Source organism: Spermophilus citellus, assembly GCF_964194105.1.
Source record: "Spermophilus citellus genome assembly, chromosome: 6".
Lineage (NCBI taxonomy): Eukaryota > Metazoa > Chordata > Mammalia > Rodentia > Sciuridae > Spermophilus > Spermophilus citellus.
In genome coordinates, this window is record NC_138187.1 from 116,878,956 (window position 1) to 116,890,964 (window position 12,009).

Consider the following 12,009-nt stretch of genomic DNA (forward strand, 5'->3'; position numbering starts at 1 on the left):
GTGGGAGGATTCCCCACCATCTGTCAGTCACTTGGGAGTCTCTGCTCTGCAAGGGAGGGAGGAAACAGAGAAGTCAACACAAGCCCTTCTCTGATCGTGACAATGACAGCTTCATCATATTTGTAAAGAGCTTTGAGAGCATTGAGGAAATCAGACTTTCCCCCGTGTGGCAGATGGATCCTGTTTCAGAACTTGACAATTCTAAATCTAACTTCACACAGGACTTGCAGAGCGAATAACATGTGGGAAGCCACATCTAATGTCTCCCTCGATGCAGTCTCCTTAATTCATCCTCACTCACTCAGACACCCACTAGCCCATGCAAGCACCCTCTTACGTTCACAAAATCAGCTCAGGAAACTCTATCCTCATTCTCCACCCCAACACCACCACCCTGCTTATCCCCCAAATGCTGCTGTTTCTGTCTCGAGGCAGCCAATGTAGCCTGGCCCCATAGACTTAAGGTTTGCCAGGCTGCAGTGTGAGGAGGAAGAGTGCAAAGCTAAGAAGTCCTTTGTGGTCCATCCTGTTCTGTGATTCTGTGACCTCATGACCTGAAGGAAAGAGCTAGAGAAAGCTGTCATGTGTGGCCATGCTGCAGGTGACATTCTATTTCTACCAACCTGAATTTTGGTTTTCTTCTCTCACTATCTTTACTTCTTTCTCCCTTTTTCCCCTGAAAAAAAAAAGGATTTTTCAGAGGAAATCCCTTCTGGTAGACATGCTGGTCAAACTAAGGCTGAAGAAATGGCCCCTGAGATGGCTTCTAAAGGGTGGTGCTGATGGCCACTGCCCAGTGAGCTCTTCCTGTGTGCCAGTCCTTGTTCTGTGTGCTTTACACATATTGACTAGGATAAGCCTCATCACAACCCCGGGGTCAGTTTCTAAATAACATTCTGCATTGCCAATGTCATGTCTTTTGAAGTTTTTTTGTATGCCCTGGGTATAAAATGTTATACTCAAGTGGCACTTTATTTTAAAACTTAAGTCTAACCCTTTAGAACTTACTTTTTAGTAAGGTGTAGTGTCTTTAAGAGTGCGATCTCTGAAAGCAACATTGCCTACCTGGGTATGAATTCTCAGTTTAAACTACTTACACTTCATGATCCGAAGATAAAATAATATTCACCAACATGGTTATTAGGAAATGAGGAAACTTAAGTTTCCACAAGGAGCGGAAAAGTTTAAGTCCTAGCAGAGTCATCCTCGTGTCTCTGTTCTACAAATGGATCGTTGGTGCTAGCCTGGTCTTTGCAGTCATATTTATATCCAGTTGGGATGTCCGTACTGAAAATCTATTTTATCTCTGCCTAAAGCCAAAGAGACATAAAATACAACTAATCTGCTAGAGCATGTTGCTGGTACTTCTGTGTTTGTTTTTTTCCCTGGTACTGGAAATTGAACCAACAAGGGCTTTGCACACACAAAGCAAGTGCACTACCACTGAACTATACCCCGAGCCTTGTACTTCTATTTTTATTGACTAGAAAACAGACTCAACCAATATTGACTGGATAAGCTGCTGTGTGCTAGGCAACATCCTAGGGATTGAGAATGTACAGATGAATAACACAGAGCCTTTCCTACAAGTGGCTCATGTTCAATTGAAGGAAAAGAGCTAGACACAAAGAAGCTAAATGAAGTGAATGACAATATAACATTTCTGAAGTGTAATTGATTTATTTTTCTAGCATCGTTATTTCTCTCCTTTTATCTTCATTCGAGCAGAGAGGACAATCCATACCCACCACCACAGGAGAAGACTGTGACAGCCTCATGGTATGAAAATCTAAGCCCTGAATAATGGAGGTCTAACTTAATGAGAGGGAGGAGACCAGTACCAAATCACTGACAGTATAATTGAGACAAGTTCCAGACCCACAGAAGCATTTATTCACTTGAAATTCATTCATTTATTCAACTCATGATTGTTAAGTAACTATCAGGTTCCAGATACAGTTTTAGACATTGGAGATATAACAGTGGACATAGTAAATTTTCTATTCCTCAAGATGCTTATATTTTCATGTACAAGAGACATAAAATAGGCAGCTCAACAAATGTGGGACATTAGATGGTGATAAGTTCTATAGACAGATGTAAAGCAGGGTAAGTGCATGGTGCAGGAGGTGTTGCTGGAGGTAGAATGGAGAGGAGATTGCTATTTTATATGAAATGATCCAATGACAGCCTCTTTAGTTAAGTGACTGAAAGAGATAAGAGAACCAACATGATTTTCTGGAGAAAGAGCATTGAGAATAGCAATTCAAAGGCCCTGAGGCAGAGATGTACTTCATATTTCAGTACGTGGATGGAGCAACTGAAGATGAGAGAGTTAAGAGATGAGATCATAAATAAATGAAAGTCCACCTTACATAAGGCTTTAGAGACCATTGAATAGAAGGCTGTTCTTTCCAGTGAGTGAGACAGGAAGTCATTGGAGTGTTTTATGCAGAGAAGTGACATGATTTGACTTTTGTTTTAAAAGGACATTCTTGTTCCTGGGTCAGGAATTGGGAGTAGGTAAAAAGAGAAGCAAGGAGCGGCATTTAAACATTGTTAGGATAATCCCAGGAAGAATAGTGGTTGCTCAGACCAAAGGAGCAGCAGAGGCAGAAATGAGAAGTGATTAGATTCATGTAGAGATCACAAGATCTGCTGATGGGCAAAATGCGGTGAGTCAGAAAGAGAGCTGTCAGTCTGGTCCAGGTCAGCAGCCAGATCTGCAGATTGAACAAGTGGAGGCCAAGACTTTAGGGTAGATGAAACCCTGCCCTCGCCCATCCCAACCCACTCATTACAGTGTGGTGAGAAAACAGATCCAGGGAGATGAAGGAGCTGCCCCTAGTTACATGGGAAATTAGAGACTGGAGTGAGCGTTCCTAAATCTCAGTCCACTGCCCTTTTCTCTTCCCTCTTCAACATCATGGAGTTGATTTCTTTGCTTTGGAGAAATTGTCCGAGGCTGCTCTCACTGAAGTTCTGGCTGATGAGAAATGGATAACTGCAAAAGAGATTAAGAATTAGAAAAATAACTAATTTGTGTTTTTAACATGATACCTTCATCTATTTTTTCAGTATATTTTGTCTTTGAATAGTTTTCAATTTATGGAAAAATACAGAGGTCTGTACACCCCATACCTGGTTTCCCCCAGTATTGGCATCTTCCACTAGTATGGTATATTTGCTACAATCAATAAACCATTAAAATTGATATGCTATTAACTAAAGTTTGCATTTCATTAAAGTTTTACTCACTTTTTTACCCCTAATGTCCTTTTCCTATCCCACCTAGGACACCACACAAAACTCAGTCATCATTTCTCTTAGGCTCGTCTCAGCTGTGACAGTTTCTCACACTCTTCTTTTTGATGACCTTGATGATTTTGAGGATTATTTTGGGGTATTTGGTCAATGTCCCTCAACTGGAATTGGTCTGATGTTTTTCTCATAATTAGAGGCCTTTTTTAGTAGGAAAAGCACATAAGTGAAGTACTTACATCGTATCAGGTGAACACACGAGCAATATAATTTATTACCATTGAGTTAGGCTTGATCGCCTGAGGTTGTATTTTTCAAATATCTACATTATAAAGTTTCTTTTATTCTGTTTTTCCATACTACATTCTTTGGAAGGAAGTCACTATGAGCATCTCACATTTAAGGAGTATGAGGTTATCTTCTACCTCTTTGAGGATGGAGTGTGTATGTATGTGCATGTGTGCATGTGTGTACATGTATGTGTATTGGGTATGCATATATGTATATATATTCATATGTATGTAATTTGGAACTCTATTTATCCCCCGAACTTATTTATTTATTCAGTCACTTAGTTTTATTAATGTGTAGGGAAGGCACCAATAATATCTACTACATTTGACATAGAAAATAAATAACAGGGGTGGGGTTGTAGCCCAGTGGTAGAGTACTTGCTTTGTGAGGCATTGGGTTTGATCCTTAGCACCACATGAAAATTAAGTAATTAAAGTTAAAAAAAAGAAAAAGAAAATAGATGACTGAATGGTTGGATAAATGAAGGCTTTATTGACAATAGAGATTGTTATAATAAGCATTGTCCATACAAAAACTTGTACAGAAATGTCCAAAGCAGTATTGTCTATAATAGACAAAAAATTGGTAACAACCCAAATGTACATCAGGTGGTGAACAGATAAATTGTGGTATACCTTTTCAATGGGAATAGTATTTATTTGGCCATGGAAATAATGAAGTACTTACACATGCTACAACAACACAGATGAACCTTGAAAGCATGTCCAGAGAAAGAAACCAGTCACAAAAGACCCCAGATATTATGTTTTCATTTTATATGAAATATCCATAAGATAGACAGAAAGTAGATTAGTGCTTATTTAGAGATGGGAAATGGCAGGTTGTTTGAGGTTGGGAACTAGGGGTTATTTCATGGTTATATAGGATTGGGAAATTCAGTATGAAGTTTCCTTATTGTGAGTTAGCATCTGCATATCAGAGAAAACATTTGGCCTCTGGTTTGGGGGATTGGCTTATTTCACTTAACATGATATTCTCCAGCTCCATGCATTTACCAGCAAATGCCATAATTTCATTCTTTTTTAAGGCTGAGTTTATTCCACTGTATATATTTACCACATTTTCTTTATCCACTCATCTGTTTAAGGGCACCTAGGTTGGTTCCATAGTTTAGCTATTGTTAGTTGAGTTGCTATAAACATAGATGTGCCTGCATCTCTGTAATATGCTGATGCTAACTCATAATAAAGGTGGGGGGAGCTAAGGAAGAATAGAGTTGCTTCAGATTAGGTAGAGAAAGTGAAGGGAGGGGAGAGGGTATGGGGGTAGGAAGGGCAGTAGAATGAATCAGGCATTATTACCCTATGTACATATATGATTGCCCCACTGGTGGGATTCTACATCATGTACAACCAGAAGAATGAGAACTTATACTCCATTTATGTATGATGTATCATGGTGCATTCTGCTGTCATGTATAATTAATGGAAACAAATAAATAAGTAAAAGATTCATTTTTACTGTAGATCTTAGAAAAAGTATGGAGTTTCCTTTTGAAGTGAAGAAAATGTTCTAAAATGGATTGTGGTGATAGTTGAGTATATCTGTGAATTTACTAAAAATCATTGGATTGTGCACTTGAAATGAGTGAATTGCACATTATATGAATTATATATCAATAAAGCTATTTTAAAACAGCATGCAAGTTGAGAAATATAATTTGGCCTCTCTTACTCTAACATTAGACCAGTTTGTACTTTACTGTGGATGCCTGGTTTCTTTGATGTGGAAATGAGCAGAAACACATGGCACTTCAACATGTTGGACAACAATTCAAAACCACTCACATTCAGTTCTAGAAAATATCACAATGGTTCTGAGGATTCTCCTTTCTAATTATGTTTTGCCTAGGTGATGATAAAAAAAAATTTTACCTCCCTTGAATTCATAAAAAGAGAGTCACAGGGAGAAACAGGCAAGACGTTTTCTAAATGGAAAGTCAACTCAAGATGAAATGTGCTTCAAGTACTCCACGAAGAGGAAGAGCCACGTGTGAATAGTGGATATGACACCAAAAGCTCTGTCCCTGTCTCCATTGCCAATCCAATAATGAGAAATAGGTTTTGAGAAAAATAAAAAGTTTAGTGATTTGCTAGCAAAGGAGAAACACAGGGCTTATTAAAGGGGAATACAAGGGGCTGGGACCCAAATATTATCAGTAGGTACAGTCAATTAGCGTCCATCGGGTGTCCTTGAGAGAGCTGTTGATCCAGCTCTCAAGTCTGTAGTCTTTATTTTATTTTATTTTATTTTTTTATTCTTGTAGGCAGTGAAGGACACCAGAGCTTAGGCTTGGACAAGAAAAATGTTAGTCTTGTTTTCCCCCACTAGGGAGGGAGAGGGAGAAAGAGAAAAGTGGGGAGGCATATGTCAGTCACTTGTGGTTAAACAGCAAGCTTTGTACTCACAGCATAAAGTGAATGCCGTAGTAGGAAGCTGAACATATACAGGCATGCACGTACCCAGCATGCCGGGCAATGTTTATTCCTACAACTCAACTGCCTCTCTCTCCTCCCTCTGTCTTCCTTCATTAGCTTGATTACCACCTCAGTTATGAATGTTAAGACCCCACACTGCTCAGCCTAAGGCACAAGGAAATGGGCTATTTCAACATTAAATGGAGCCAGATAGACAGAAGGGGAACTGCAGCTCTAAGCATATGAACTTGAGCTTTTTTGGCAGATTCTGACCAGCAAATACATAACACTCTTACTGAGCAGAAATTAGCTCGGCATTTGTCTGTGGAATTGGCCCAGGGCAATCGTTTATTTCCATGTTCCATCTGCAGCCCTGCCATCCCTTTAAAACTGGGTCGGCACCCCCCACCCCCACCCCCAGAAACACGTTGTCAGGGAAGACTCAAGGAGTTGTCTCCAGTGTTTGTCATGACCTGGCAGCCTGCTCTCCCCTCAAGGTAGGACTTACCTAAAAACAGCACCGAGTGTTCTGCTGGGTGAAGGGAAACTGCTCTGCTGACTGAGTCTAGCAAGTGGGTGGTAGAGGTGTGCCAAAGGAAATGTTCTCCCTCTGATGAAATCATATGCCACAGCCATGGGAAGAGAGAGGAAAAGCTGGCTCTGGTGTCAACAGGAGGGGCTGATTTGTGTTAGGGCCCTTGAGAAAGGGGACAAGGAAATCTTCCAGACCAAACAGGTCGTTTTATTATTCTATGAAAAGACCAGCAGCTGTTGGAGGCCGATGCTTTGTTCCCTGTTGGACTGTCTATCCTGGGACTGACACCGGGAAGATATATGGAAGGCTGAGTTGTGAGGAGGAGTGAGGGAAGGAATAGTTCAAGGCCAGTCTCCTCCGGTCCTCTGGACTGCTGTTCCCACTTGCGTCTGCATCCTAGCCAGTGTCTGGAGAATTTGCTTCCCATCTCTCCCAATCCTCTCTTTCTAATCTACTCTTCCTAATGCTTTAGCAACATTCAGACTTTCCAAGTCAGTCCTCATTTCCAATCATCTTTCCTATGAAGACATAAACAATCAAAAATTTTGGATATTCTTTTTATTAACCATACGACTTCTCTTAAACCATTTCTTGCGTCTCTAAATGGATTATGTCTTCATCAGTTTGGACTGCTGTGACAAAATTGCCATGGAACCAGTTGGCTTAAACAGCCAACATTTATTTCTCAGGGTTCTGGAAGCTGGAAGTTAAGATCAGGGTGCCAGCATAGTAAAGACTTCTCCCTGATTACGTCCTCACATGACCTTTTCGTGGTGCCTTCGTGCACAGAGAAAGTGATCTCCTGTCTCTTCCTAGTTTTCTGGGGGTACTGATTCTATCATGGAAGCTACATGCTCACAAGTTGCATCTAAACCTAATTAACCTTCCAAAGGCACAACCTCTAACCATGACATTAGGGATTAAGGCTTCAGAAGATAAATTTGAAATAGGACACAAACATTCAGTCTATAGCAGATCACAAGCCACCCATTGAAATCTCCAAGGTCAGCCAAAATTCATATGTTGAAACTTAATCACCAGCGTAATGTATCAAGAGGTGGGCCCTTCAGGAGGTAATTAAGCAGAGGGCAGAGCCTTTGTGAATGAGACCAGTGTGTTTGTTCTCTTCAGCTCTTTGGTCATGTGAGGACTTGGGATTCGTCCCTTTTACCTTTGCCTTCCCCTATGTGAGAAAGCAGCCACGGCACCTTCTGCCACCTGAGAATTCATCAAATAGGCCCTCACCAAACACCAAAGGCTGGCACTTCAATCTGGGACTCCCCAGCCTCCAGAACTGTCAAGTAAATCTTAATTGTTTAAAAATTACCCAGTTCATGGTATTTTGTTATAGTAGCACAATGAAATAAGACAGTAGTTGTACAACCTAATGTACCTCTGCTTGGAGGACCTGGTTCTAGACAGAGTGAGGAGAAGAGTGCATGAATGTGTTTCTTCTCCTAGAAATTCTCCCTTTTTTTTTTCTTGGTATCATAGCAGTCTATCAGCTTGCTAATCAAAGGCCATTCACATTCTGAATCATTGATGGGAGTGGTAGGGCAGGATAAAGAAAGGCACGAATAATAGCATCAGAGTAGCAGGATTGCTTATATTGGCACGTTCAACAAAAATATAATTTGTGCAAACTCTGAAAGGATTTTCTTCCTGCCATTCATCACACCCCAAGGTATTTGAACAACACTCCTAGGAAAACTCTCAGGAGAAATTCCCACTTGAACTCATCCCTCCTATTCCCTTCCCATGAACCCAATACTCAACACCAACCACAACTTTAAATGGCACTTTCTAGGAGCTTTGCAAATGTTTCTGCTCACTCACCCTAGGAAATCCACTTGCCAGGTACTGTGGTCTTACCAAAATAATGTCTTCTTATAGAATTTGCCATTGATAATGAAAACATTAGTCTAACAGACAAAACAAGCAAAAACTCCACAGGGTTACATCATCCTTAGTTACCTTTTTAAAAAATTTTCTTTAATTTGTTCTATTTAGTTATGCATGAGAGTAGAATGCATTTTGACACATCATACATAAATGGAGTATAACTTCTCTTTCTTCTTGTTGTACAATGATGTAGAGTTGCACAGTTCATGTAATCATATATGCATATTGGGTAATGACGTCCTATTCATTCTACTATTATTCCTACACCCATGTCCCCTCCCCTCCTTTCACTCCTTTCTGTCTGGTACAAAATATCTCTATTCTTCCCCCATCCTTATTGTGAATTAGCATCCATATATCAGAGAGAACATTTGACCTTTGGTTATTTGGGATTGGCTTATTTCGCTTAGCATAATATTCTCCAGTTCCACCCATTTATTGGCAAATGCCATAATTCCATTCTTCTTTAAGGCTGAATAATATTCCTTTGTGTATAAGTACCACATTTTCTTTATCCATTCATCTGTTGAAGGGCACCTAGGTTGGTTCCATAGTTTAGCTATTGTAAATTGAGCTGCTATAAACATTGATATGGCTGCATCACTGCAGTATGCTGATTTTAAGTCCTTTGGGTATAAATCTAGGAGTAGGATGACTGTGTCAAATGGTGGTTCCATTCCAAGTTTTCTGAGGAATCTCCATACTGCTTTCTAGAGTAATTGCACCAATTTGCAGTCCCATCAGCAATGTGTAAGTGTACCTTTCCCTGCACATCCTCATCAATATTTATTGTTGCTTGTATTCTTGATGGTTATCATTCTGACTAGAGTAAGATGGAATCTCAGTGTAATTTAGATTTACATTTCTCTAATTGCTTAAGATGTTGAACATTTTTCCATATATTTGTGTTTCTTCTTCTATGAAGTATCTATTCAATTCCTTTACCCATTTATTGATTGGGTTATTTGGGGTTTTGGTGTTAAGTTTTTTGAGTTCTCTGTATATCTTGGAGATTAATGTTCTATCTGAGGTATGTGTGGTAAAGATTTTTCCCATTCTGTAGGCTCTCTTCATGTTATTGATTGTTTCCTTTGCTGTGAAGGAGCTTTTTAGTTTGATTCCATCCCATTAGTTGATTCTTGATTTTCCTTTTGGGTTTTAGGAGTCTTGTTAAGGAAGTCAATTCCTAAGCTGACATGGTGGAAATTTGGGCCTAATTTTTCTTCTATTGGTGCACTGTCTCTGTTCTAGTGCCTAAGTCTTTGATCCACTTTGAGTTAATTTTTGTTCAGGATGAGAGATAGGGGGTTAATTTTATTTTGCTACATATGGACTTCTAGTTTTCCAGCACCATTTGTTGAAGAGGCTATCTTTTCTTTTCTCCAATATATGTGTTCAGCACCTTTGTTTAGTATGAGATAATTGTATTTATGTGGATTTGTCTCTGTGTCTTCTATTCTGTACCAATGGTCTATGTATCTGTTTTGGTGCCAATACCATGCCTTTTTTGTTACTATGGCTCTGTAGTGTAATTTAACTTTTGGTACTATGATACTTCCTGATTCATTTTTCTTGCTAAAGATTGCTTTGGCTTTTTTGGATCTCTAATTTTTTCCAAATGAATTTCATGATTGCCTTTTCTATTTCTGTGAAGAATGGCATTGGGAATTCAATAGGAATTGCATTAAATCTGTCTGACCTAGCTACTTTTTGGTAATCCACAGGGTTAACACACCACTTCCTTCTTTTCCCTCTTTAGAGAAGTTCTCCAAATTCCCTAGCAGATATTCAAGTCCTTATCCCTGGCCTCTAATTACATTTCTAGCCATTCTTCCTAATGATAAAGGCTGTCACTAAGCTGGTGGCTCAGCACTTTCTGAGCATGCTCACTTTTTTCTCACTGCCCTGACTTCATGTACCCAGCTTCCTCTTTCCATTACAAATGCCTTTCTCACAAGCTCCATCTGTTGAAATCCTACTGTCCCTCAAAATCCAACTCAAATATCACCTTCATGATGAAGTCTTTCTGAATCTACACCTCTTAACTTTTTCCCCTCTTGTAATGAAACTTTTTCCTCTGTGACCATACCTATATACCTGATCATCAAACTTTTCCTAATAGTTATGACAGTTAGTTATCAGTAAGTCTTTCTCCCATTCAAAACATGCAAGTTAAGGGACTTTGTCTGACCATCTTTATAATTACCATGGAGTCTGGAAAATTGCCTTGACTATTTAGCATGTGATAAACTGATAATTTGCAGTACTGGACCTTCAGGTTTCATGAATATTTAATGCAAAAGGACCAAAATATAATTTATACAAAATAACTGCTTGTGTTTCAGACCAACTGAGTCAGGCTTTGAAAAATAGTAGTAAGGCTATGTTTTTACATGATTGTCCTATTGGGGAAAACAGGATTAGAGCATACTTTGGTGGGTGGAGTTGGAAGCTTCTACAAAAAGAGATAAATATACAGGTTGCTTAACAGAGCAATCCTCTGTTAGGGAACAAAGACTCAGAAGTAGTTTTAGTCTGTCTTGAAGGGAAACCCTTTTCCTCTTAGGAGAGAGTAAGGTCAAAGATACAGAGATGCCAATAGCAATTCCAGAGGTGGGAGGGTAGCTCCCCTTGGCCACATGGATGTTAGCTGTGTGTGAGGCAGAGAGAAGGACTGAGACAGGACCCCCAGACATCCTGGCCTTGTGCAATTATCCATTATCCCCAAACTTCAATAAATCATCAACATCTATAGCAATCTGCTATGCCCTGTAAACTCTAGGGGGAAAGCCAATTTCATCTTTGAGAGGAAGAGAACAGAAGGCAAGCAATTCCCTTGCCCCTGCATTCAGAAGAGCTGTCACAATGGTGGTAATATATATTATCATTATAGATTTACATTTCTGTAATGTCTATAATATATATAATATCTGGAATGTACCCTGAAGACCCATGTGTTAAAAGATTGATGCCAGCTTGGTGCTATTGGGAGGTAGTAGGGATGGTGGGAGGTCTTTGGGTCATTATGGGGATATTGAGACTCCATCCACTTCTCTTTTTGCTTCCCAGCCATGAGGTGAGTAGTTTTGCTTCACCACATGCTCCTGCCATGATTCATGTCTCATCATAGACCTGAAAACAATGGGACCAACTGATCTTGGACAGAGACCTTCCAAATTTTGAGCCAAAATAAACCTTTTCTCTTTACAAATCAGCTTATCTCAGGTATCTATAACAGTGATGGAAAGAGGACTAACACAGTTGGTAACTCAGCATAGAAGTGATCAACAGGAGGTATGGGAAGCTGAAGGAGCCAGAGTACACACTGATAATCTGGTACTAAAAAGAATGTGATATAAACTCTTTTCAATTATTCACTTTTTAATTAACAAGTGCCTTGAGCTATTTTCAATATGATTGGTAACTGCAATTTATTCAACATATTGAGAGCACACCAGAAGTTAGCACAAGTCACAAAGATACCAATAAACACTACAAAAATGCCCAAGATGGTTTGAGCACTTTTCTTTAAGGAATATGTTACTTTAAAAAAAGCCTATCAAGAGCCCCACTGAGCCA